The sequence below is a fragment of the Ahaetulla prasina genome, chromosome 6 (genome assembly GCF_028640845.1).
Source record: "Ahaetulla prasina isolate Xishuangbanna chromosome 6, ASM2864084v1, whole genome shotgun sequence".
Classification (NCBI taxonomy): Eukaryota; Metazoa; Chordata; class Lepidosauria; order Squamata; family Colubridae; genus Ahaetulla; species Ahaetulla prasina.
The window spans coordinates 9,594,109-9,620,090 of NC_080544.1; positions in this window are offsets into that span (position 1 = coordinate 9,594,109).

A 25,982-nucleotide genomic window follows, 5' to 3' on the forward strand; every position below is an offset into this window, starting at 1 on the left:
AATGTCTCGTCTGCCAAAACTATAAATTTGAATAGACAGTGTGGCTACAATTCCATTCTGTTTAGATGTCGATCTAGCTGGTTGATTTTGGGTCTCTCCATTCTCTCTCAGCCCTACAAGGTGAAGTTAAACTACTTCCAAAACTATTGCTCTGAGAACAGGGGTCTGCAAACTTGGCTCTTTTAAGACTTGTGAACTTCAACTCCCAGAGTTCCTCAGCCAGGGAGTTGAAATCCACAAGTCTTAAAAGAGCCAAGTTTGCAGACCCCTCCCCTGAAAACATCATGAAATTATCCCTGATTCACATGTTCATCATTTTTGCTATATTTATCATCACAAAATTGCTTCTGAGCACATTATGTAGCAGAACATCTCCAAAGAACCTTGGAGAGAAGCTAACTAAAATGGTGTGCTTACAAATAGCAGTTAAATTCATTTTGTAATCATGAAGCTATCATTGAAGCATTCATTGATCTAGCTGGACTAATGCTCAGACTGATGACCACAATTACTATTGACACTTGATTATGATTAAAAGGTAAAGGTTTCCCTGTCCAGTCATGTCCGACTCTAGGACATGGTACTCATCTCTGTTTTTTGGCCGAGGGAACCAGCATTGCCTGAAGACACTTCCGTGGTCATGTGGCCAGCATGATCATACACGAAAGGCACACGGAATGCTGTTATCTTCCCACCGATTGTGGTACCTATTTATCTACTTGCATTTGCATGCTTTCGAACTGCTAGATGGGCAGGCTGAGGATTAGACAGGATAAATTATAGAACTATGAGACCCATGATATCATGTTAGAGAGAGAAGTTAAAATATAACTGCATTTTAAACTAATTGTTCTATAACTTATAAATTGTACTTTTAACTAAAATAGTTTAGAAGTCGTTTCTTTATATTTTTATCTTTCTTTTTTTGTACCTCCCCCCCCCTTTTTTTATATGTAAGTTTCAATTCGTTTGGGGCTGAAATGGTAGGTACTTAGTATATCGTTGCTACATCTTTTTAAAGTGGGTTATTAGAATCTTAATGGTTGGAGCTTAATGGTGGCCTAGACATGGAGCTTTTGCCTCACAATCAGGAGGCTGTGAGTTCAATCCTAGGTAGCGGCAGATATTTCTCTCTCTGGGTGCAATGTGTAATTGTCTGCTGTGAACTCTGTGTAGGCATCAGGAAAGGTATCCGGCCAGTAAACACTCAGCCCCATTCAGTCTCCCCAACTCCACCCTGATGCAAGGGATTACAGGGTCTTTAAAAGAAAAAAAAAGAATATCAGTGGTTTCCAACATAAAAATCAGAAATAGTCACTAGAGATCCCAACATCATCAAGAAGCTACTACTCTCAGGAATTGGCAAAGGGTTATAACTCTCTAGGCAGCTTTCCTATCTCAGTAACCTTCACCTTAATTGGCCACTGTTAGCAATTAAAGAATAGCTTTGATCAAGATATCATAGAGAAGGAATCAAAAGTTCCTTCCTGCAAACAGAGCTGGGTAAATCATTTCTCTTTTATGCACAAAATGAGGTGAAATTGACCAAAATAATTCTTAATAAAACCAATCCAAGGCATGTCCTATTTTCAGGAAGGATATCTCTGATGCAATTACGCCAAATGTTTTTCAAACTGCTTCTAGGGTGAAGTTCTTCCTTGCTTTAACACAATATTTTTGGGGAGGTGGTGGGAGAACACGCATTTTTCAAAGAATCTAACATCAGTTGAACATTGTCACAACATCGGGTTTTTTTTTTAGAAATTCAGGGGAATCCTATTGGTATAGTTAGTATAAGGTTCAAAGCAATCCTGGAATTGTGAGGGGTCCCCCTTCTTCTGATTATTCTTTTGATGTGATCACAAGTCAGTGCCTTGAAGGGAATGAAGAAAAGAGAAATGTTGAAATTAATTGCCTGGTATCTTGCATTAGATAGTCCTCAGTTGAAATAGCTCACTGGGTGCTTTAGGTAGCTTGTCTACCCTGATAGCTTTGAAAGACTCCAATAAATAAGTAAATAACAGTGAAACGGGTCTAATTTAGGAAAACGGAAGGAAAACAGCAATCAAGGGAATTGCAAATGAAAATACTACACTTGCAGTCCTAGCTATACGGTAACTTTCAATACAATGAAAAGGTGGAATAATCCACTGACTTCTGCATTCCTCTGAGGCTGCGGCTTTTTTAGGCCATGGTTTATTTTAAGACAGCAGTTTTAGATTTTAAGAAGGGACTGAACAACCATTTGTCTGAAATGGTATAGGATCCCCTGTTTGAGCAGGGGGTTGGACTAGAAGACCTCCAAGGTCCCTGCCAACGCTGTCATTCCAGAAGTGGGTTTCAGCAAGTTCTTGCCAGTTCTGGAGAATCGGTAGCGGAAATTTTGAGTAGTTCGGAGAACCGATAGTAAAAATTCTGTCTGGCCCGTCCCCCGTCTATTCTCTGCCTCCCAAGTCCCAGCTGATCGGGAGGAAATGGGGATTTTGCAGTAACCTTCCCCTGCCACGCCCACCAAGCCACACCCACCAAGCCACACCCACAGAACTGGTAGTAAAAAATTTTGAAACTCACCACTGTGTCATTCTGTCATTCTGTTTTCCAGACCAGGTGAAACAAAATGCTCTCTGTTCATTTTGCAGCCAGTGTTAGTGTTTTATCTACTTAGAGCAGTTAAAAGTGACAAAAAATATATATACATCATCAAGCAACGATAACAACAATGATCCTGAATTCCTTTTCATACAGAGATAATAGCAGTATGACTATCTCTCTCTCTAAGTTTAAAAAACAAATAGCAGCAATCTATAAAATATCTTAAAATACTAATGTTCAAGATGCTGAAAATTTTTTTTTCATAAGATATGCTCCTCTTGATTTCACCTAAGAGATAGTGAATTATCAAATGTAAATAACCTCATATTTAAAAGCTACAATATGTCTCTAGACACATCCAATCTAATCTTCAAACCCCAGAGTCAAAAATCAATTTTATATTCTTTTGTTATTCCCTTTTCCTTTTGCCTTTATGTTAGTTTGTATTTTAATGTTTAATGCTAAAATTTTTAAAAAGATAGTGTATAAAAAAATAAAATTAGAATCTAAACATACATCCTTCCTGTTAAAGACTACTTCAGCTTCCAATAGATTTAAACTTAATGTCAACCGCTTTAATCTAGATTGCAGAAAATATGACTTCTGTAACAGAATCATCAGTGCTTGGAATACTTTACCTGACTCTGTGGTCTCTTCCCATAATCCTAAAAGCTTCAACCAAAAACTCTCTACTATTGACCTCACCCCATTCCTAAGAGGACCATAAGGGGCGTGCATAAGCGCACAAATGTGCCTACTGTTCCTGTCCTATTGTTTTTCTTTTCTTCTTCATATATACATATATGCTTATACCTCCTTATATTTACTCATATATGTGTTTATATATTATATAATCTTTTTGTATGATACCTACATATATTGTTATGACAAAATAAATAAATAAATAAATCATCATACACATATACATACATTATTCTCCAAAGCAACTGAGGGCAGGACAAGGAACAATGGATGGAAACTAATCAAGGAGAGAAGCAACCTGGAATTAAGGAGAAATTTCTTGTCCATGAGAACAATTAATCAGTGGAACAACTTCCCTTCAGAAGTTGTGAATGCTCCAACACTGGACGTTGTTAAGAAGAGACTGGACAATCATTTGTCTGAAATGGTACAGGGTTTCCTGCCTGAGCAGGAATATGTATGTGTTGGGGCAGGCGGTGCATGGGATTTCATATACTCCTTGATTTTCTAACTCAATTTTGTCTTTGGGGTTTCTTAGGATGGTGGATATTTTTCGGTTTGTACAGAATGCTGTCTTGATGTTTTGCACAAACCGAAAAATATCCACCATCCTAAGAAACCCCAAAGACAAAATTGAGTTAGAAAATCAAGGAGTATATGAAATCCCATGCACTGCCTGCCCCAACACATACATCGGACAAACCAACAGAAGAATAAGTACACACATTGAAGAACACAAGAACTCAGTCAAAAAAGAGGAACCAACTTCTTCCCTGGTCCAACACCTTAAAGCCACAGGACATGATATTGACTTTAAAAAGACCAGAACTATCGCCAAAACTGAACACTTTAACAACAGAATAATCAGAGAAGCCATCGAGATAGAAAAATGCCCACACAGCATGAACAAACGAGATGATACTTCCCGCCTACCAGCCATTTGGAAACCCGTTCTTATTGACAAACGAGTCCCTAACACGAGGAATGACACCAGACCCACACTCAGGAGGTCCACACAGGATGTCACCACCGTACATCCACCCAGAAAGCAGACCCAAACCCACACTGATCATGAAGCACAACCAAGGACCAGAAGCCAGACCGCAGCTGCAACATTAGCCATTTCAAACCCCTCCAATCCATACATGCAGCAGACTGACACCCACTATGAAGATGTAGCACGACCACGAACATGAAGCCAAACAACAGCAATGCAGCTCACCAGCTCAAATCCCCCTGCAACTCAGACTAATCTGAGCACAACCAAGCCCCCACCCAAACAGGACACACCCCCAGCCAATCAGAGTACAGCCAAGCTCCCACCCAATCAGTTCAAACCCCCACTATCAGTTAAAAGGAAGAAACAGCTGCGATCACACATTGCTCCCAGAAGCACGAAGCTGAAGCCTGAAGATGACGAATGAGACTTCGTCGAAACGTCGCCAAGACACTTCCAATTTTACACGGGAGAAAACCCGAACAACCAAAGACCTACATACAAACACCCGTGAAAACCTCAGAAAACAAATGTGTGTGTGTGTGTGTGTGTGTGTGTGTGTGTGTGTGTGTGTGTCCGTCCAATTTTACGAGGGAGAAAACCCGAATAACCAAAGACATATATATATGTAGATATTGGCATTTTCGGGTCTTTTCCCGTGTAAGGTTGAGAATATCTTGGCGACGTTTCGACAAGGTATCACTCATCATCTTCAGGCTGGTGTCTTCGGCTTCGTGCTTCTCGAGCTCTGTGCATTAGCCTTCATTAGTACAAGGCTATTTGGAGTTTCTGAAGACCCCTTCCACAAATAAATCAAGGGCAAATATTTGGTTTTGAACAGCTGAAAATTTGCCAGCCTCCCAGATATTTCCTTCTTACCATTTTCAAGATAAGCCAGGATGCTTCCTTCTTCTTGCCACATACCTTATCTCTTACATATTCTATTGGCAATGTATGTAAGTGTTTTTTTTCCCTTATCGCATCCAAGAAAGCTTCCGCCCGGATAAGTGAAAATGAAAACTTTAATTGCTTCTTGGGGAATGGGTCAACTTTATTAGAGATCGGCACCCTGCAGCAAGATCAAGCGCTAATAGATTTGAAAAGCATGAGGGTGAAGAGATCTTACCCACAAAGGAACATTGAGTTCAAATCACTTTTTGGCCTCCAGAGATTTAGCGTGTCAAAGATTAAGCCTCTCCAAGGCTTCTGATGTCCAAAGATCATCACCTTCAGGAAGGGAAGAGACCCACAATTTTTCCCAAATGACTGCAAAGACAATAAAAAAAGCTTCCAGTTTCATTTATCTCCCCCCCCAAAAAAGTAATAAACTTTTTAAAATAAAAAATAATAAATATTAATAAATATTTAAATAAATAAATTTATTTAATTAAATTTAAATTAAAAAAATAAACTTTTTTTAAAATAAAAAGTAATAAAAGTTCTTGCTCTTGTTAGATTTGAGGGTCTTTCACTGTCTCTCAGTGTATACCAAATGCCACTTCAGATTTGTTCCAAATATGATGCTTGATTAACTTTAACTTGCTAAATTAATCCACTGGTCATTATGTAAAAAAATACAATTTACCTGTATCCGAAAAGTCATGGGAATATAAAGTGGAAAAAGTTGTCAAAAATGAGACAGTGAAGATCTTGTGGGACTCTCGAGTACAGACGAATTGTCATTTGGAACACAACGTGCTAGATATCGCAGTTGTCAAAAAACGAAGCGTACAGTTTATTGATTTCACTGTACCAGGAGACTCCAGAGTCGAAGAAAAAGAGGTCTGAGTATATAGGCAGTTCTGAGTAAGGTGGGGTGTTTCCCCCCCCCCCAAACTCAGGATATGCAGGTCTGATAAGTTCAAAATTCCCATGTACCTAGGCAACCCTTTTGGGTATTACTCCAAGGGCTCCTATTACTATTGATACAACCATTGGTTTATTCTTCTAGAATCGCTCAACTTCAACTTGCAGATCACAATATATCATTATTTTTTCTAGCTGTTTCTCTCCAATTTGTGCACTAGCTGGTAACCTCAGTTTTGCAGATATTGGGTTTTAGCCTCCATATTTCAAAAACTTATCAATTTCTTTTAAATCATATCTCAAAACTTAAAATGGACACCTAACATCAAAAACATCATCAAAAAAGCTCAACAAAGAATGTTCTTTCTGCGCCAATACAGAAAGCTCAAATTGCCCAAGGAGCTGCTGATTCAGTTCTACATAGGAATTATTGAGTCTGTCATTTGCACCTCTATAACTGTCTGGTTCGGTTCTGCAACCCAACAAGAAAGACACAGACTTCAGAGGATAATTAGAACTGCAGAAAAAACAATGGCTACCAACCTGCCTTCCATTGAGGACCTGTATACTGCACGAATCAAGAAGAGGGCCGTGAAAATATTTACAGATCCCTCACATCCAGGACATAAACTGTTTCAACTCCTTCCCTCAAAACGACGCTATAGAGCACTGCACATCAGAACAACTAGACACAAGAACAGTTTTTTCCCGAAGGCCATCACTCTGCTAAACAAATAATTCCCTCAACACTGTCAAACTAGTTACTAAGTCTGAACTATTATTAATCTTCTCTTCCTTACTAGTATCTATTTCTTTCCACTTATTAGAATAACTATGTTTCTTGTATCTTTCAATTTATATTGTTTTTATTTGTTTCCTACTACAATTTGATAGCTTATTAGTAATCTTGACTATCATTAAGATACAACTAAGTGTTGTATCTTTTTATTCTTGATGAATATATTTTATTTTCCTTATGTACACTAAGAGCATATATACCAAAGACAAATTCCTTGCGTCACACAAAGGATAATCACACTTGGCCAATAAAGAATTCTATTCTATTATTCTACTCTATTTTTGAGGGCTTTTTTGGAAGTATTGAAATCTTCAGATTTTTTTATCAGCAAAATGTCATTAGCATATATGAGCTTTCTTGCTGTAGTGCTTAGTAAACGTGATGTGAATATGTTAAAAAATAATGCAGCCAGTAGAGAACCTTAGGCAACCATTTAACCTATACTAAACATATCTGTTTGAAAACATACTGTTGAGTAGAGTTCCTGTTTTCTTACAAGGCACAATACATACAAATTTTAAAATCATCCCTTCTCTCCACACCGTATCATAGGTCGATGGTCGGTCAATGAACATGGCAACACATTTTGTTTCTCCATTGAAATCTATTTTCTATATAGCACTAGCAACAGCACTTAGACTTATATATCACTTCATAGTGCTTTATGGTCCTTCTGGTTTACAGAGTCAGCCTATTACCTCCATCAATCCGGGTCCTCATTTTACTGACCTCAGAAAGACGGAAGGCTGAGTCAACCTTGAGCTGGTCAGGATCGAACTCCTGGCAGTGAGCAGTGAGTTAGCCTACAATATTGCATTCTGACCACTGTGCCACCACGGCTCATATATGAGACGTTAGCAATAATAGCGGTTTTTAAATCCAGTTCTCTAGGTACATGTTCTTCAGTCAGGCATTTAATTCTGTTTAAAATGAGTTTCTCCAGTAATTTGTAAGAATGCTTAAGAGCATCACGGCTCTAAAATCTTCTGAAGATTTCTCCACTTCACATTGCAGTGCAGTGCGGACTAGTCTCCTTGTGGGCAATGTGATTTTGTCATAATTAAATAGTCCACACATTCCAGTTGCTGGACCTCACGAGGATCTTCCAGCAAGAAGCAGCAGCATGAATAGCCATTAATGGTGTTCTCACATCTTTAGATGCTTATAACTTCTCCACTACCATCTCTGTGCAAGTCATAGCTTCCAGACAGAGATTAAGAGACAACCTGTCCTCAAAACCCCTGAAGGCAGATGGACCAGAAAGAAAAGAGAATTACCCCTTCAAATGGAGCAAATATCATCTCTTGGACCTTCTAAGTGAAGCAACCACCAGCACGCAGCTGCTTTCATGGTTGTCCCTAAGGTGCTTGTAACAAAAGGCAACTGGACTTTCTTGGTTTCTTTCTTCCTCTTTGAAAACATTTCACTTCTTATCCAAGAATCTCCTTCAGTTCATTGTTTTCAATCTTCAACATGCTTAGGGATTGTTCCAAAGCAAGTTGTGGCTCTCTCAGATCCAGAGGTTCCTAGAACTTGGGAATGGATGGCAGGATGTACTGGTTTCTAGGAACATCTCTTGGTCCATCTTATCTTCTTAAGTCAGGAATTCTGCCTCTATTGGTTCTTCTGAGCCACAGTCCAATGGTTGTTGCCTATCATCATCCAGTTCATCAGAATATCAGAATAACCAGACGCTGAAGACCTGGTTCTACCTGCGGGCCTGGGTAATGCAGAGCAGTACGGAGCCCATTAAATGGCTCGGGTCATGTGTTGTTGCTGGGGTGGGAGGTTATTTTATTATATTATTTTATTATATGACTCTCTCTCTTATTAGTTTTATTGTTTTTTATATGAGGTTTTTATATTCTTGTAGGCTGTCTTCAGTCACCATGTTTGAATAGGTGGCAATATAAATTTCCTAAATAAAATAAATAAGTAAAAATAAATAAATAACAGAGTTGGAAGGGACCCTGGAGGTCTTCTAATCCAACCTCTGGTTTAAGAGGGTTGGACAAAGGAGGCATGATAGCATGATAGCTATTCACTTCCTTCTGGTGGAAAGTTTTCATATCAAATGACCTAAGTGCCAAAGCCCACTGCAACTACATAGCAAAAAAAGCTCTAAGAGTTGTAAACCTAATTTTACGCAGCTTCTTTTCCAAAAAATCTACACTGCTAACCAGAGCTTATAAAACATTTGATAGACTATTCTTGAATACAGCTCACCTGTCTGGAACTCATACCACATCTCAGACATTAATACAATTGAATGCGTCCAGAAATATTTTACAAGAAGAGTTCTCTGCTCCTCTGAAAAAAACAAAATACCTTATACCACCAGACTCGAAACCCTGGGATTAGAAAACTTAGAACTCCGCCGACTCTGACATGACCTGTGTTTAACACACAGAATCATCTATTGCAATGTCCTTCCTGTTAAAGACTACTTCAGCTTCAATCTCAATAATACAAGAGCAAACAATGGATTCAAACTTAATGTTAACCGCTTCAATCTTGATTGCAGAAAATATGACTTCCGTAACAGAGTTGTTAACGCTTGGAATTCACTATCTGACTCTGTGGTCTCTTCTCAAAATCCCAAAATCTTCAACCAAAAACTGTCTACTATTGACCTCACCCCATTCCTAAGAGGTCTGTAAGGGGCGTGCATAAGAGCACAAAAGTGCCTACCGTTCCTGTCCTATTGTTCCCTTTCATTATATCAAATTAATACTTTTGCTTATATATATACATATTTTAACCTATATTTTATATTTTATACATATTTTAGCCTATATATATGTTTATATGATGTGTTGTTGTTTTTATGTCAATGTTTCCATATACTGTTGTGACAAAATAAATTTTTTAAAAAAGAAAAGAAAGAAAGGAATATGTGCCCAGGCCATTCTCAGAAGGATCGGAGCAGCCTAGTAACTTTGATTCTGCCTTTTGCTTCGAAGTAGATGTTTTGATTAAAATATCATTAAAGTGAAGCATGGGAAATTGTGCATAACCTGATTATTTTATGCACTGAGCAAGGGATGATTGCCTTGTATAAAAACAACCAAACAAAGAGATCAGGATTTCTCCCTAACATACATACACAAACAAAAACACACACAAATATTATATATAATCATAAAGAGTAGGAGATTTTATTGATGCTGATTTTGTTATCTGAGTCCAGCGATGTAGCTGTTTCATAAAGGACTGCACACACAAAGCAAACATTATTTTCCCCTGAGGGTAATTTCTTTATAATATGGAGCAGCATTACTGCTGCTGAAAAACCGAAAGTTAAAAAGAAGGTGCCATTTATTGAATCAGCCCTTTAAAATAACAACCTTAAGTTGCCCAGATTTCAATCTAAGAAAGGAATGGGGAGAAAAACTGCAGCTGGAGGCTATACCTAGCCTGCCAGAGTCCCTTCTGTGAGTCACATATTTTTCCCCTCATATATATTAATTTGGAGAGAATTTAAAGGCAAGATCATGGCATGCATTTACATTACTTCAATAGGAGGGAGAGAAGGAGGGAAAAGGGGAAGGGGAAGAGGAAGGGGAAGGGGAAGGAAGGAAGGAAGGAAGGAAGGAAGGAAGGAAGGAAGGAAGGAAGGAAGGAAGGAAGGAAGGAAGGGTTCATCTCAGGTCAACTCAAGTTTCTGGAGCAATGCTGGCCTATACACCTGTTTCCCGGGTTTATTAAGGGACAACTTTTAGGGTTCTTTATTGGCCAGCACAATTCTCAAGGGGTCATTTGGGAGTGAACTCAAGTCTCTAGAGGTTATCTCTCATTAATTCACACTTCTGGAGCAATGCTGGTGTCAAGGTTCCAGAAATACCTCTTCTGCGTAAAAGAAACTCGGAGGCATTTCTTTTCCAGAGTTCTTTACTAGCATGAGGAGACTGGCACACGATGAGTGCAATTCCAAAACTGAAGTTCCGGATTCTTTTCCCAGTTATACAAACCCCAAGAGTCCCACCCCCCTGACCCCTTTGATGGTCCCATGGTCCCACGTTCTTCCAGTTCATTCGAATATCTTCTTGCCACTCTTCCTGCAGATGTGAACACCATCCGACCTTGACCGCTTGAAGAATGTTACCATACCCCTCAACCCCCCTCCTCCCCTCAGGGGAAAAATGTGGCAGCGTCTGGAATCCTAAAGTCTAATATGGTTTCCAGGCCTGACAGGCGTCCCCCCTTGGAAAAGAAGCTATATCCTAGGAAAGAAAACAAAGAGTCGATAAAGAAGAGTGTCAATGGTCCACAATTCCCTTCTACACCCCCCTCCCCTCTCCAAGAGGTTTCTTAGGTTTGTCAGGGAAAGTGTCGTGAAATTGTCTAACTAAATTGTCCGCATTTACTTTCCAACTTTTGACCCAAGTAGATTCCGATAATGGGTATCCCTTCCAGTGGACCAAGTATTGTAATTGACCTCTGTAGAGTCTAGAGTCAAGAATTTTCTTGATTTCAGAGTGGCCTGCTTGCGGCTGGAGAGGGATTTGCGGGGGCGGGGCCGTTGCTGTTGTGGCTGGTTGTTGAGCTGTAAAGGGGGGTGGAATTCCCCCTGGCTGTTGAGAAGGAAGTCCTTGAAATGCTTCAGCTGATGAAACAAACATCGGCGTGGGGCCCCCAGGAAAGAAAGGTGCTGAACTGGCTGGTTGCCATTGGTATTGGATCCACCCTTGTCCAGGATAAAACGCCCAGCCAGGAGGAATAGAAGCTGCTGGAGGCAGCGTAGGCCTCTGTTGGCGGGAAAGGTCGATTGGAGGGGGGAGTTGCGATTCCCCCCAAGCTCCTGGTGCTGCTTGAACTCCCTGCCGTCCGAAAGAGGGAAGGGAGGTCCTTCTGCGTTCATCGGAACGGCTTCGAGCTTCAGTAATTTCTCTCTCTCTGGTGGGAGGGAAGGTGAATTTAGGCTGAGCTAAAGGCTCTCGAGGTGGGTGGTCTGAGCTTATGCGGGGCCTCACTTCCAGACGCTCAAAAGTTTCAGGGAGGTCTAATAGGGACTGGGATTTCAGGGGGTTTCTCAGGTCCCAATCCAGTGACTCTCCCGATTCTCCAGGTTTTACTGTCCTCCAGTGAGGTTGAGAAGAGGGAGGGGGCTCTCCATTCCGCCCCGGGGAAATGTTTTCTCCCGACTGGCAGCTTACCCATGAATCAGAGTCCTTGGGCCGTGCTCCAAGCTGACAAGCAGGCTCTACCACTTCGGGGCTTCGAGTCCTCTCCTCCGATGGGAAATAGGTGACTTCAACTAAATCGTCAGATTCATGTTCCGGTGCTCCTTCTACGCTTTCAACTTGCTGCTCTTCCATCTTCACTGGGTCTTTGCACCGCTGTGGAGGTTGCGGAGACTGGGGCCCAGCACCCCTCTAACGGGCCCCCTCTGAGAGGAGGAGAGGGTACCGTTAGCAAAAGAAAGTTATGAGTTTTGGAATAATGTCAAGGTTCCAGAAATACCTCTTCTGCGTAAAAGAAACTCGGAGGCATTTCTTTTCCAGAGTTCTTTACTAGCATGAGGAGACTGGCACACGATGAGTGCAATTCCAAAACTGAAGTTCCGGATTCTTTTCCCAGTTATACAAACCCCAAGAGTCCCACCCCCCTGACCCCTTTGATGGTCACATGGTCCCACGTTCTTCCAGTTCATTCGAATATCTTCTTGCCACTCTTCCTGCAGATGTGAACACCATCCGACCTTGACCGCTTGAAGAATGTTACCATACCCCTCAACCCCCCTCCTCCCCTCAGGGGAAAAATGTGGCAGCGTCTGGAACCCTAAAGTCTAATATGGTTTCCAGGCCTGACAGCTGGCTTGCACACCAGCATTCAAGGCTTATGTGGGGACAGCTTCTAGAGCAGGGGTCTCCAACCTTAGCAACTTTAAGACTTGTGGACTTCAACTCCCAGAATTCCTCAGCCAGCTTAGCTGGCTGAGGAATTCTGGGAGTTGAAGTCCACAAGTCTTAAAGTTTCCAAGGTTGGAGACACCTATTCTAGAGCAAATTTATGACCGACTCAAGCCTGCAGGTGTTATTGGGGGATTAAATCAAGCCTGAAGGTTCATTCATGGGTCATCCCAAACCTCTAGAGGTCATTTCAGGTCAACTCTAAGCTTCTGGAGCAATGTTTGATTTGCACACCACCTTCCAAGGTCAACTATGGTCAACTTCTAGAGATCTTTGTTGTCCAACTCAATCCTCAAGGAGTCATTTGGAGATCAAGTCAAGCTTGTAGGGTTCATTTGGGGGTCATATCAAGCCTCTAGAGGTCATCTCAGGTCAACTCAAGCTTCTGGAGCAATCCTGGTTTGCACAGGAGCTTCCAAGGGTTATGCAGGGACAGCTTCTAGGACAATTTTGTCACTTACTGAAGCCTCCAGGGGTCATTTGGGGTCATCTTTATGCTATAAGGAATTGAACGCATCAGTTTTGCAACATTTGGGATGCTATTATTTTCCTTTTAGATCAGATCAGTGTAACTAAAGTAAGTTTTCTGTGGCAGACAAAAATAAGGAATAAGAAGGCTCCTTCACAAAGAACCTTCTTATTCCTTTCCTTATTTTCCATTTGTCTTTGGGCTGGGACTCATTTTAGCAATATATCTCAAGGACTCTAGATCAACGGTTCTCAACCTGTGGGTTGCGACCCTGTTGGGGGTCAAATGACGATTTTCCAGGGGTCGCCTAAGACCATCGGAAATATGGGAAGTATACTTGCAAGTCGAAGAATCGCGCTCCAATGGTTGACTCCACAAGCCAGCTGCAGGCTCTTCAAATCACTAGCCGAATTCGGCTTCAGGCGCGATGAATTAAAAAAGAGAGAAATCTTTGCTCTGATGTCTCCCTCTCAAGCCAGTTGCAATCGCTCCCAATCAGGCGTCCCAATCAATCGCTCCCAATCAGATTATAGCCTAATCTGGCTTCAGGCATGATAAACTTAATAGGGGAGGAGTCTCCGCTTTAATGCCTCCATCCTCAAGGCAATCACAAGCAGTTCAGATCGCTAGCCAATATGGCTTCAGGAGCGATAAATTCAAAACGAAAATAATTTTACGGTTGGGGTCGCCACATCGTGGGGAATTGTATTAAAGGGGTCGCAGCACTATAAAGGTTGAGAACCACTGCTCTAGATTGATATATAGGCAGACTCACAACACAATGACTGGATACGAGTATCATGTTTATCTATGACAACTTTAAAAAACCCAATAAACAAACAATCTGGTAGTCAGTAGATTGGAAACTAATCCTTGAGGATAATTTTCTGTAACTTTATGTCTCATGAGCTGGTTTTCCTGCCTGGAAATTAAATATTATTGCAGCATTGTTTAGAATTTTGGAATAAAAATTTACATCTAGAAACAAGTATGTAAAAAAGGATATTAAGAAGGTAAAATATACTTTGAAAATAGAGTATAATGTTTATTGATTGATTTGATATTGTCAAATCACTAAATAGACTCCCAGGGATCTATGGAGGTTTTTTTTATAGGTGGTTTGTCCTTCCTTCTTCCTGGAATATTATTTTCACTTCCCAGTTTTGTTTCATGGTTCCCAATTCAAATAGTCAGATTTTCTGGTGGGCTTTCATCTACTTACCTTTAGACATCAGTGAGGGTCAAACTGCACACATAGGTAAAGCTAATTTGCTGTAAAACTCATCTCTGAAATTGTTTCCGTTCCTGTTTGGGTTTTAATAGGAGTGCCTTTGAATATTTCAGCTGCACATTGAACTTTTAATATCAGCTTCTGAAATTAAACTTCCCAAAGGAACTCATTTCTGCTGCAAAAAGAAAAAGAAAGCAGACTCTTCTGGACTGTCTTGATATAGAATAGAATAGAATAGAATAGAATAGAATAGAATAGAATAGAATAGAATAGAATTTTTATTGGCCAAGTGTGATTGGACACACAAGGAATTTGTCTTGGTGCATATGCTCTCAGTGTACATAAAAGAAAAGATACCTTCATCAAGGTACAACATTTACAACACAAATGATGGTCAATATATCAATATAAATCATAAGGATTGCCAGCAACAAAGTTACAGTCATCCAGTCATAAGTGGAAGGCGATGGGTGATGAGAATGATGAGAAGATTAATAGTAGTGCAGATTGAGTAAATAGTTTGACAGTGTTGAGGGAATTATTTGTTTAGCAGAGTGATGGCCTTCGGGAAAAAACTGTTCTTGTGTCTAGTTGTTCTGGTGTGCAATGCTCTATAGCGTCGTTTTGATGGTAGGAGTTGAAACAGTTTATGTCCAGGATGTGAGGGGTCTGTAAATATTTTCACGGCCCTCTTCTTGATTTGTGCAGTATACAGGTCCTCAATGGAAGGCGGGTTGGTAGAAATTATTTTTATCACAAACAGAAGCATGCCTTCAGAAGAAATTTGCAGCCAAAGAGATCTGTAGAAAGAAAACAAAGAAGAAATCACATCCAGCTTCAGATATCTCACCTTATATATATTTTTTCCTTTGCAGAGTGAGAACCATTGAGATATATAAATTGAAATATAGGGAGACAAAGAAATTTCGGGAGACCATAAGAGGTTTGGCATTGCAGACCCAGCTCTGATAGAACCATTGCACTCAAAACTTCAGATGACCACTAGATGGCAGCAAAGAGATACGGACTTTCTAACTCTTGGCTCCATCCAGTGGTCCGATATAATTTGCAGTCCAGGTATAACAGCCCTAATTATATTCCCTTTGGTTCTTCGAAGTGTTTGAAGAAACGTGTTAACCTCCAGGGCAAACTCTCTGAATTAAATCTGCTGATCAGATTAGTGTACTTGCATGTTTCCATTTTCTTATTGTTTTTCTAAAACAAAGCAACACATGCCTGTTTATGAGTTACATTACATTTATGATTATTTATTATTGAGAAAGGAAAAAAAGCAAATGTTGCAGAAGCTGTTGGAAACCATGTCTACTTTGTTGGTGTATTTCTAAATGCCTTTAAACTGACAGAGAGTGGAAATCTGGCATTTTCTTAGCATGATAGCCAAGGAAAACTGCTTTATCCATGACATTGGTAGTGCTTAGAGATGCTGAGCATCAGCACCAAGGACAGCACTGACGTTTGTATGAAGTGTTTATAAAAGGAGATTTTGCTGGCTCGGTTCTTCCCTCCCTTCCTCTCGTACTATCTGCAAATATATTACTTGCTAAATTCACTGGCTCATCTGTTTTCACAAAGACAACCAGGCATACATGCAGGAGATGTTTCCGTTCATCATATGTGCTGTACATATTCGACTTCTCCAAGCAATCTGACCGGGAGAACAAGGAGAAGAGATAGATGAAACGAAGGCAAATTTACACACCCACACACACAGCCTGAACACAAGCACAGCTGTGGTTTTAACTGTATATTACCCACTCGGATATTGTACAAGATAATGTAGCTTGTCATCACCCTTAAGGAAATTCTGAATGCATTCTACAACTGTATCCCATTTTACTCTGGGCCATGCTGATAGGAAATTCTGCGATTTGTATTCCTAATGCATCTACAAAACTCCAGGGCATACAAGAATAATGGGCTGCTACGGTTTTGAGTAGTGAGTAAAAAAATATGTGATTCAGACATTGAGTCACCCTAATACTGTATTTTTACTGGATAAAAAACTGCTGGTTTTTTTTAAAATAAGTGCTTAGATTTTAGTTATTTTTTTATTTATTTTGTCTAACACAACAATATATATAAGTATAAGCATGAAATAACCACACAAAATGAATACAACCAAAGGGAACATTAGGACAGGAATGGTAGGCATGCTGGTGCTCTTATGCACGCCTCTTGCTGAAGTTTGTTTTGTTTGCTTGCATGCTTGTTTTACTCATATAAAATATACCTTCCCCTCCCCCAAGACTTTAAACCTGAAACAGACTGAAATGCCTGGGGGTCAGTAGCTAGTCAGTAATCGGTAGTCACTAGGTCAATATTTGCTATGAATGCTTCACATCTCATAATGTTCATAGTTCATAGGCTCAAATATTGCTTAAGAAAATCCTTATACATATAACAATGATATAGTACATATTTTACAATAGGTCGTATACCAAAATGGCTGTTGTGACTCCAGCCCACAAACCTGGTCCCATGCCCAAAAGTGACTCCGAGAGTGAGGGGGAAGGGCCAGTAAGGCTTACCTTGGGAGCACCGATTCCTTTGGCCTGGCTCCAGGAGCCAGAACCAGACCAGTCGGAGGATGTAATGAGGCCGTCATCCCTTGATTCCTCTCTTCCCCAGGCTATGCCTTCAGACCCATCTGATAATAATAATGATCAAGCTTGGATCAACGCTTCAGAAGATTAGAGAGGCGGTGTCATCAAAGCTCCTGCCCCACCCCACAGGATATATAAGGAGCTTTGGGACTGCTCTCATTCCACGGGAATCAAAAATTAACTGAACTGTTTCAAAGAGAGCTGAAAGTCTTGCTCTGTGAGTCATTTGTTTGAACTTTGGCAGGCAGCTGCGATTTCTCTGCCAGGACTGATAAGAGCTGTGAATCCATTGGCTGAAGGCCAGCTCCTTGCTCCAAAGTGGGGAAGGAGACAGAACAATGGCTATATTAGAGAGTAATGCATATAGTGGCACATCAAATGTGTGTGCTAGATGTTTGTCAGTCTGTCAATGTACATGGAGTTTTTTTCAGATTCTAGAATGGCCTTATTATTAAAGGAATATCGGTAGCATTGATATGGATCATGTTAATACTTAATCCTTAATATTCATTATGGTCCAGTTGAACATTTCCACTTTGGAACAGAAGCTTTCTTTGTGCTTAAGGAACCTAAGCCCTTAAAATATGCCAGACTTCTGCATTGCTACAAAACTCTGCTTCCACCCCATATTAGCACTTAGCAATAGCACTTAGACTTATATACTGCTTCACAGTGCTTTACAGCCCTCTCTAAGCAGTTTACAGAGTCAGCCTATTTCCCCCAACAGTCTGGATTCTCATTTGACTGACCTCGGAAAGATTGAAGGCTGAGTCAACTTTGAGCCGGTGAGACCCGAACTCCAAACTGCTGGCAGCCAGTGACCAGCAAGAAGTAGCCTGCATTCTAACCACTGTGCCACTGTGGCTCATATTGCCAGAGATGAAATCATCCTTCACTGCACAAGCAGTTCAATTTTTTTCAAATTCTTTGTGATAGGATGATATTTTAAAGATAACAGTCTGTGCCTTAAGGACGCTGTTCTATAGTAGCTGCACAATTCCAGCAAATTGTGCAGCTGCTTTAAAGTGTAGGGAAGAGGTGCTACCCTTGCACCCCTATATGCTCAGAAACACCCCATATAGGCAGAATGTTGGCCAGTCATAAAATCCTGGAGGCGTGCCCCATGGTTGATATGATCGTTAGAAATGCTGTGGTCAAAGAAGAACACTAAGTTCCACAAGGAGTCTTCTGAATACACACTGCCTATATTTTCAAATTGCTTCTCTTTCTCTGTTGTGCGGGAATCTGCAAATTTGAATTTGAAAGCTCTTTCGAAACTTGTCTCTGCAATTTCTCCCCTTCAATTGATGCAGTGGAACGTAGTCTGGATTCTCCGAAGGGAGGGGCTGCATTCCAGAGGACTGAGAGACAGCGAAATTTAGATAGTCTCATTGGAACAGAACTGAAGAAGCTTCTTGGATCATAAGTGAAACATTTTCAAGGGAAAAAAAACCTATGGAAATCCAGTTGCCTTTGAAAAACATCTTTGGGACAACCATGACCTGACTGAGAATTATCCACAGACAAGTGTTAGAATTCATTGTTGGAATGTACTTCTATGGAACAACTACAGTAGCATTCAGCCAGTAGATGGCAGTGTTTACAAGTTTGGATCTATGGTATACACTCTATTATCTTTTGTTCTTCCTGTTTCAGTTAAAATAGTTGAGCAGTAAAGTACATGGTGACTGTACTCTTTGCTTGCTCTATGGTGCTATATATAAACAGAATTTCTAACAGCAAGATTCCTGTCTATATGTGAGGAACCATAAAGGAAACTTCTTAGAAGTAACCCAGCATGTCTTCCTTGGTTTTTGAAGCCTGACAAATCCTTTACAAGAGACATGGCTGGTTTATAGGAAGACCTTCCTAGTCTGATTATGACAATCATTTATCTTATGTTTGTGAAGCCAAGTATCCTTGTTTTACCCTAACATTCAGCTGACATTGTTTCTAAATGTTCAGTCATTTTTTAAGTGAACACAACAAACTTATCAGTACTCAGAAATAATTTATCGAGCAGATCTGTACTGTGAAGTCAAGGCACGGAGTATCTTCTTTTCAGAATATTTGGATCCAGAAGTAGGTTATTTTAACCTTCTTGTAATCATATTTTTTACAGATTTCAGTTAATGTGATCTTCCATTCAAACGCTTTTTGTATTTTTGTGCTGCAGCTTTTGACATTTTTCTTACTACCAAAAGTTCATTCATACAGACCGTTCATTTGTCCGGAATGATATAGGATCTCCTACCACAGGCAGGAGATTGGACTAGAAGACCTCCAAGGTTCCTTTCAACCTTATTGCTCTATGTTCTATGTGAGAACCTGGAGTGGCTGCATATCTTTGGGAAGGAAATTCTAGGAGAAAGGAATTTAGATGAGAAGAAGGGCAACTTTCTGGTATTTAAAATCAAGAACTTTCTTTGTTTTCTTTGGTAAAACAGCTTTGGTAAGCACTGCATGAATGCGATCAAATATCTTTCAAAGTTACTGCTGTTGATGAATAGTATAGCATCCCAGATGAATACTGATTCAGTAATGATCAGTGATTATCAAGTCAATAGTGGCAGGATTATAATTCGTAACTTTGAAAATAAAGTACTGAGTCAGCACAGCTTCTGAATTCTATTTGGTTCCTGATTACAATTGCACAACAACAACAACAACAAGGAGATAGAATATTAAATTCCTTATTCATATCTGTTTACTCTTTGATTCTGAAAATAATCAAAGCAGACTCAAGCAATAAATGCATGAAGATTGATCGATCTCTCTCTCCCCCACCCTCCTTCCCACATTCCCTCTCCCTCTCTGTCTCTTTCTCTCTTCCTCTGGATAAAGAGAGAGCTGTATGCAAATCTCAGGCTCTCTTGCTATCTCAAATTACTCCAGGGAGTGACAGAAGCTATTTCATTGGGCTACAAGGATGTTATCTTCCCAGCAGGAACTCTTGGTAAACAACATTCTACATCTCTGCTTGCAAATATCCTAGACAAGTAATTTTATCTCCCCTCCCTTTAAATGTGTATATGCATCCAAATAGTGAATCTATCTCTAATTTAGAGAAAATGCCCAGCTTCTGTGGGCCCAGACTCCCTTCTATCCATCCCAGCAATTCATCTTTAACTGAACAAGATGCTGATGGACTGTTGTGTGTCAGGCATGCCTCTGTACTAACTCCTACCAACACACAGGGAGAACTATGTTAGTGGCAACCTGGAGAAAGTGCGGCACATAAATATCACATTTTTGTTTGCTGAAGTAAAAACAATGTTCACTTAACACAGGGAGCAGCAGGACACTCATATATTGTCAGTTCTTTAACCCGTATAGAGAAATCTCTTCCGTTAGCATTCTCAGGTGAGTGAATTATGACAAACCCCACGGAGGTTTTATATGCTGCCAATCAAGTGTTGTTATGATGGAATCAAAAGCTTCAGCAGAAAAACACTGCGTTATTAAAAGATCAGCAGCGCAGCATAGAATGTATGAATAGACCCCGGAAAAAGAGAGCCCAGAACAAATGTATCCCAGCCAAGGGCATCTGGAAAGTCTAAATTCTCAATGAAAAGATCAAAATCATCTAATTCCAAAAAATGCTAACTTGTCAGATTATTCATGAACTGGCAGAGACATGGTAAAAAGATCAGCCAATGAATAGCATAGCAACTAAGTCAGCCAGTGGGAGCTGAGACAGACTGGAGCCAGGGCGTGTCTTAGTCTGCAGCTTCTGAGTCTGTGCAGAGAATTGAAACAGAAACTAAGCAATCTGTGCTGCTGTCTCCTCTGCTGAAATGAAACTAACTGTTCTCTCCTGCCTTGTGTTTTGCTTGTAAGAAGAATCTATATTGGTATTGTACATTTATCTTCATGTATTATTTTTGTATATAAAGAAGTTTCTTATTTAAATGAATCCTGCTGAATCAGTTATCTGTGTGTGCTTCTGGATTTGATTTTTGCAAGAAACTAACTGCAATGGAGGCAAAGAGGATAATAAAAGATCATTTATTTTAAAAAATATTCTCATGTTACATCTCAAAGTTATCACTTTTTTCTTCTGTTCAATCATGTTTTATTCTTGAAGGCTCACTGGACAAGTTCTACAGTTTTCTTGCCAAGGTGTTTCCGAATTGGTTTACCATTGCCTCCTTCCTAGATCTGACGAAGAATGATTGGCCCAAGGTCACTCAGCTGGCTTTCATGCTTACTGTGGAACTAGAACTCACAGTCTCCTGGTTTCTAGCCTGATGCCTCAATCACTGGCCCAAACTGGGTCTCTTTTCAAGCTTATATACCCTTCCACATTTTGTTTCCCCACTTTCTTCACAAATGTCATAGCCCAGGGGTCTCCAGCCTTGGTCCCTTTAAGACTTGTGGACTTCAACTCCCAGAGTTCCTCAGCCAGCTTTGCTCTTTCGGCCAAAGAGGTTGTTAAAAAATGCTTTTAAAAGCCTGTGATGATCAGGCAACTCAGCTGGGATCGCCAGAGGAAAAAAACCTTTTAAAAGGCTTCTCTGGTGACCCCAGCTGAGTTGCCTAATCGCCAGAACCTTTTAAAAACATTTGGCTGAAGAGGTTGTTAAAAAATGCTTTTAAAAGGTTCTGGCGATCAGGCAACTCAGCTGGGATCACCAGAGAAGCCTTTTAAAAGATTTTTTTTTTACAACCTCTTCAGCCAAAGAGGTCCCCTGAGGCTGGGCGTGCCAGGCCAAAAGGCGAGTGAGCCTCGCCACATCCCCTCAGCTTTTTGACTGAGCGCAGAGGGTCTTGCTCCCCCCCACCAGCATTGGCAATGTACTTCTTCCACGCGCCTCCGAAGGAAAGGCTGACAGCAGCTGGAGCCACTTCGCTAGGGCTGAGAAGGGTAGCGGCTGAGAAGGGTAGCGGCGGTGTTAGCAGCAGGAGATTGTAGTGGTGGCCTCAACAGGAGAGGGCAGTGGCGGTGGGGAGGGCAAAGCTTCCTCCCTACTTCCCCCCCCCACTGCTGCAAAAGGGGTGGCTTCAGGAGCCGCTGGCCAGTGAAAAGGGGGCCACCAGGCCTGGCAAGCTTTGTAACATGTTGCCCCCTTTTCACTGGTCAGCAGCTCCCTAAGCCACGCCTTACCGGGCTGCCCCCATCTTGTCCTGTCCCCACTGCTGCTGCAAAAGGGGCAGCTTTGGGAGCCGCTGGCCAGTGTAAAGGGGGCTGCCTAGTCCGGCAAGCCTTGTATCCATGTGGCTGCTGCAAAGCTTGCCTGGCTGCACATGTCTCATCCCCACCATGGCTGCAAAGGTGGCGACTTTGGTAGCTGCTGGTCAGTACAAAAGGGGGCTGTGGTGTCCCCTGAGGCCGAGTGCGCCAGGCCCAAAAGGTGAGTGAGCCTCGCTATGTCCCCCAAGGTGGTTCTTCGGCTGAGCACAGTGGGTCTCCCACCCCCTGCCACCAGCATCAGCCTTACCTTCTAGATTTTCCACGCACCTCTGGAGGAAAGGCGGCAGCGACAGGAGACGGTAGTGGCAGCCTCAGCAGGAGAGGGCAGTGGCAGCAGGGAGGGCGAAGCCAGTGGCCTGGCAAGCTGACCCCCCCCCGTCCCCACTGCAGCTGCAATGGCGGTGGATTTGGGAGCTTCTGGCAGGCGGGGAGGGGGCCGCCCAGCCTAGCAAGCTTCACAGCCATGGAAAAAGCTGCTGCCATCACCACCATGTTCTTCACGTGTGTGCCTCCCATTGAACTTGAAAGGCAATGAGATGCGTGTGTGTAAAGAACATGGCGGTGACAAACATGGTGGCCGGGGTGAGCCATTACCACTGGTTCTGTGACCGATGACCAATTTTTACTACCGGTTCTGCCGAACCGATGCGAACCGGGAGCAACCCACCACGGGTATCGCTTCAAAACAAACAAAGGAGATTAGATTAAGAGTACAATAACTTTTATGGTCATTTAATTGTATATGCAATAGAACACATTAAAATGAAATTCTAATGGAAACTTCTCAAAAGAAGGAACGCCACCCACCAAACAATGTCACCTTAACCCTAACAGCATTAATATAATAGCAGCAGGGTTCAAAAATGATACCAAAGCTTGAGGGAGGGAGGGAGGGAGGGAGGGAAGGAAGGAAGGAAGGAAGGAAGGAAGGAAGGAAGGAAGGAAGGAAGGAAGGACATAGAAAGAAGGTAAATAGAAATGTCACATAGTTTTTTTTATTCTATACAGTGTTAAAGTTGGCCCTTCAATTCCCAGGACTTAAGCTGTGTTCTTAATTAAGATATTCTTCGTTCTCTAATGACCAAATCATTTTCAATAATGTGAGAGATGAGGGATTCTGAAGCACTGCTCACTTCTTTTTACCTTCCAGTCCATCTGTTAGGATATGTAGAAAAACAGCCAGACTGGAGAATAAAATCATGACCCCAAGCAAAAGGGAAAAAATCCAGGCAATTTAACTCTGAGATTCGTTTCATGTTATCATGATTATAAGCGAAGGCTGTTATAATGTTCTACTTAACATATACCTTTAGCTTCACTTTTCCGTAAGAGTCTGAGTCCATAAGAAAAGCAATTAACAATAACAATAATAATAGTAATAGATTAGTAGTATGGAGAGTCTCAAACAAGACTTATCCAGGAGGCAATGTAGACACTTTATGCAGACAGTTTATGCATTCATTTTTTTATGATGATGTTACTGTAGATGAATGACAATGAGATAAAAGAAAATTAAAAAAAAAAACCAGAAATATTTACACCGATAATCCAAAATGTGAGTTGTATTCAGTTGAGTTGTACTGTATGCTGTTGGAACTTTCCAGCCACAAGCTGTCAAAAATCATGCTTATTGTGCACAGCACACAATTTAAATCTAATCAACAGTATTCTCCTATTTAGCTACTTTGTGCCATAACAAAAACCCACTAAAGATGACATTACAGCTGTTATTCTTTATTTTTTTCAGAGGCACCATTTCATGCTTGCTTAAAGCTAGTTCACATATTATTCCTCTTTTGCACTGGATTGCCAAATTGCCTATACATCTGTCTACCACGGTGACCGATATTTTTGAAAATCTCATTTTTATATGGCTGGAAGAAGGAAAAAGTCTCAGTGCAATTCTATTATGTTCCGCTTTGACATTTATTTATTTTTAAATTTCCTAGTCTGTATCAGGGTTTCATTTCAAAACAAATCTTACAATTAAAGTTCACAGCTGGAATGTGGGATGTTGTGCCGCCAACAATAGGAGAAACAATGTGCAATTTCTATTCTGAATTTCTACAGAAACGATTTGACAGGGCGGGAATAAGGAATTGAATACACAAGTATCAACATTTCTCAACCACTCCCATTTTCCCTCCCATTTTTCTTGCCCTTATGGTGAAAATATTTTGATTTGTGATGAGTACATTTACATTCAGAGTTATTTCGCTTAAAATAAGACTGGGACTTTTGGGTCTTTTGGGCCCCAAAATAAGCACTAGGGCTTATTGTCAGGGGGTGTCTTTTTTCTCCAGGTACAGGAGTCTCACTTCTTCTGCTTGCTGATGGCGAGGCAAGAGGTTGGGGGTGGGGTTGCCCCATGTGCCCCACACCAGTGACCTCAGGGCCCTCGCAGCCAGACCATCCATGCCCCGACACCTGCCTCACCTCATGGCCACGGCACAGCCTCCTGCTCCTTTGTGGCTGTGAGGAGGTGGCACATGGACTCCTGCTGCTTCCGCTGGGAGGCATGGGGCCTGGCGGTGGGGGGCCCTGGGGTAAATCGGTGCAGGGTGCATGGGGCAGCTCCACCACTACCCTGCCTTGCCTTACGGCCACAGCGCCACGAGAAACCAGATGGAATGGGCAGTTGGCCAGCCGCGCAGGCTCTTAAGTAGGGCTTATTTTGTGGGTAGGGCTTATATTAGACACACACGTAAAACATCCTAGGTCTTCTTTTTGGGGTAGGTCTTCCTCTTCTAATGGAAGAGAATGTTTGTAGCTCTGGGATGAATTGGGGGGTCCTTGGTTCTCTCTGAGCTACATTAAAGATTTTAAGGATGTTCTTTAAGTCTTACGGTGCGCCACAATATTAAAACTAAATAGAAAATGTTGTTGGTGACATGAATTTGAACGCAAACATCAACATTTTTTTTATATACAAGGTAATTCGGATTAATAATAACAATAACAACAACAACAAAAACAACAACAACAACAACAACAATAATAATAATAATAATAATAATAATAATAATAATAATAATAATTTAATTTAATTTGTATACCGCCCTTCTCCCAAAGGACTCAGGGCGGTTTACAGCCAGGTAAAAATAGCATAGATAAATATAATACAATAAAATCAAAATTAAAAAACTTATTCAAATTGGCTGATAATTAATATAGAATACATAGCAATATAAAACCGCATTAAAATCCAAATAAAACCCATTTTATGCCAGTTAAAAAACAAAGTGAAATTAATCAACACCCACCCACCTCCCAAAAGACAAAGAAGATGGTGGCAAATATTTTTCAGGGGCATAGATTAATTTTTTCCCTATCCAGAATATATACAGCATCTCATTTCTTTTCTTTTTTTTTTAATTGAAAAAGTTTTTACAAAAATTTTCATCCCCCCTTTTCGCCCCCCTCCCGCCCACTCCATCTCCTCCCCGCTCCCTCCAAAACCACCCTCCTCCCCCTGCCCCTGACTTCCCAGAGCAAACACAAGGTATAGTTAAAAAAAAACACCAGCTCATTTCTTTTCTGATGCAATTCTGTGCTTGTCTTTTCCCTTCCTTTTTTCTTTTTAAACGAGTTTTCAGCTCACCCCACCATAGACTCTATTTTGATTTCTGTCCTCATTTTTTTTGGGGGGGGGACCA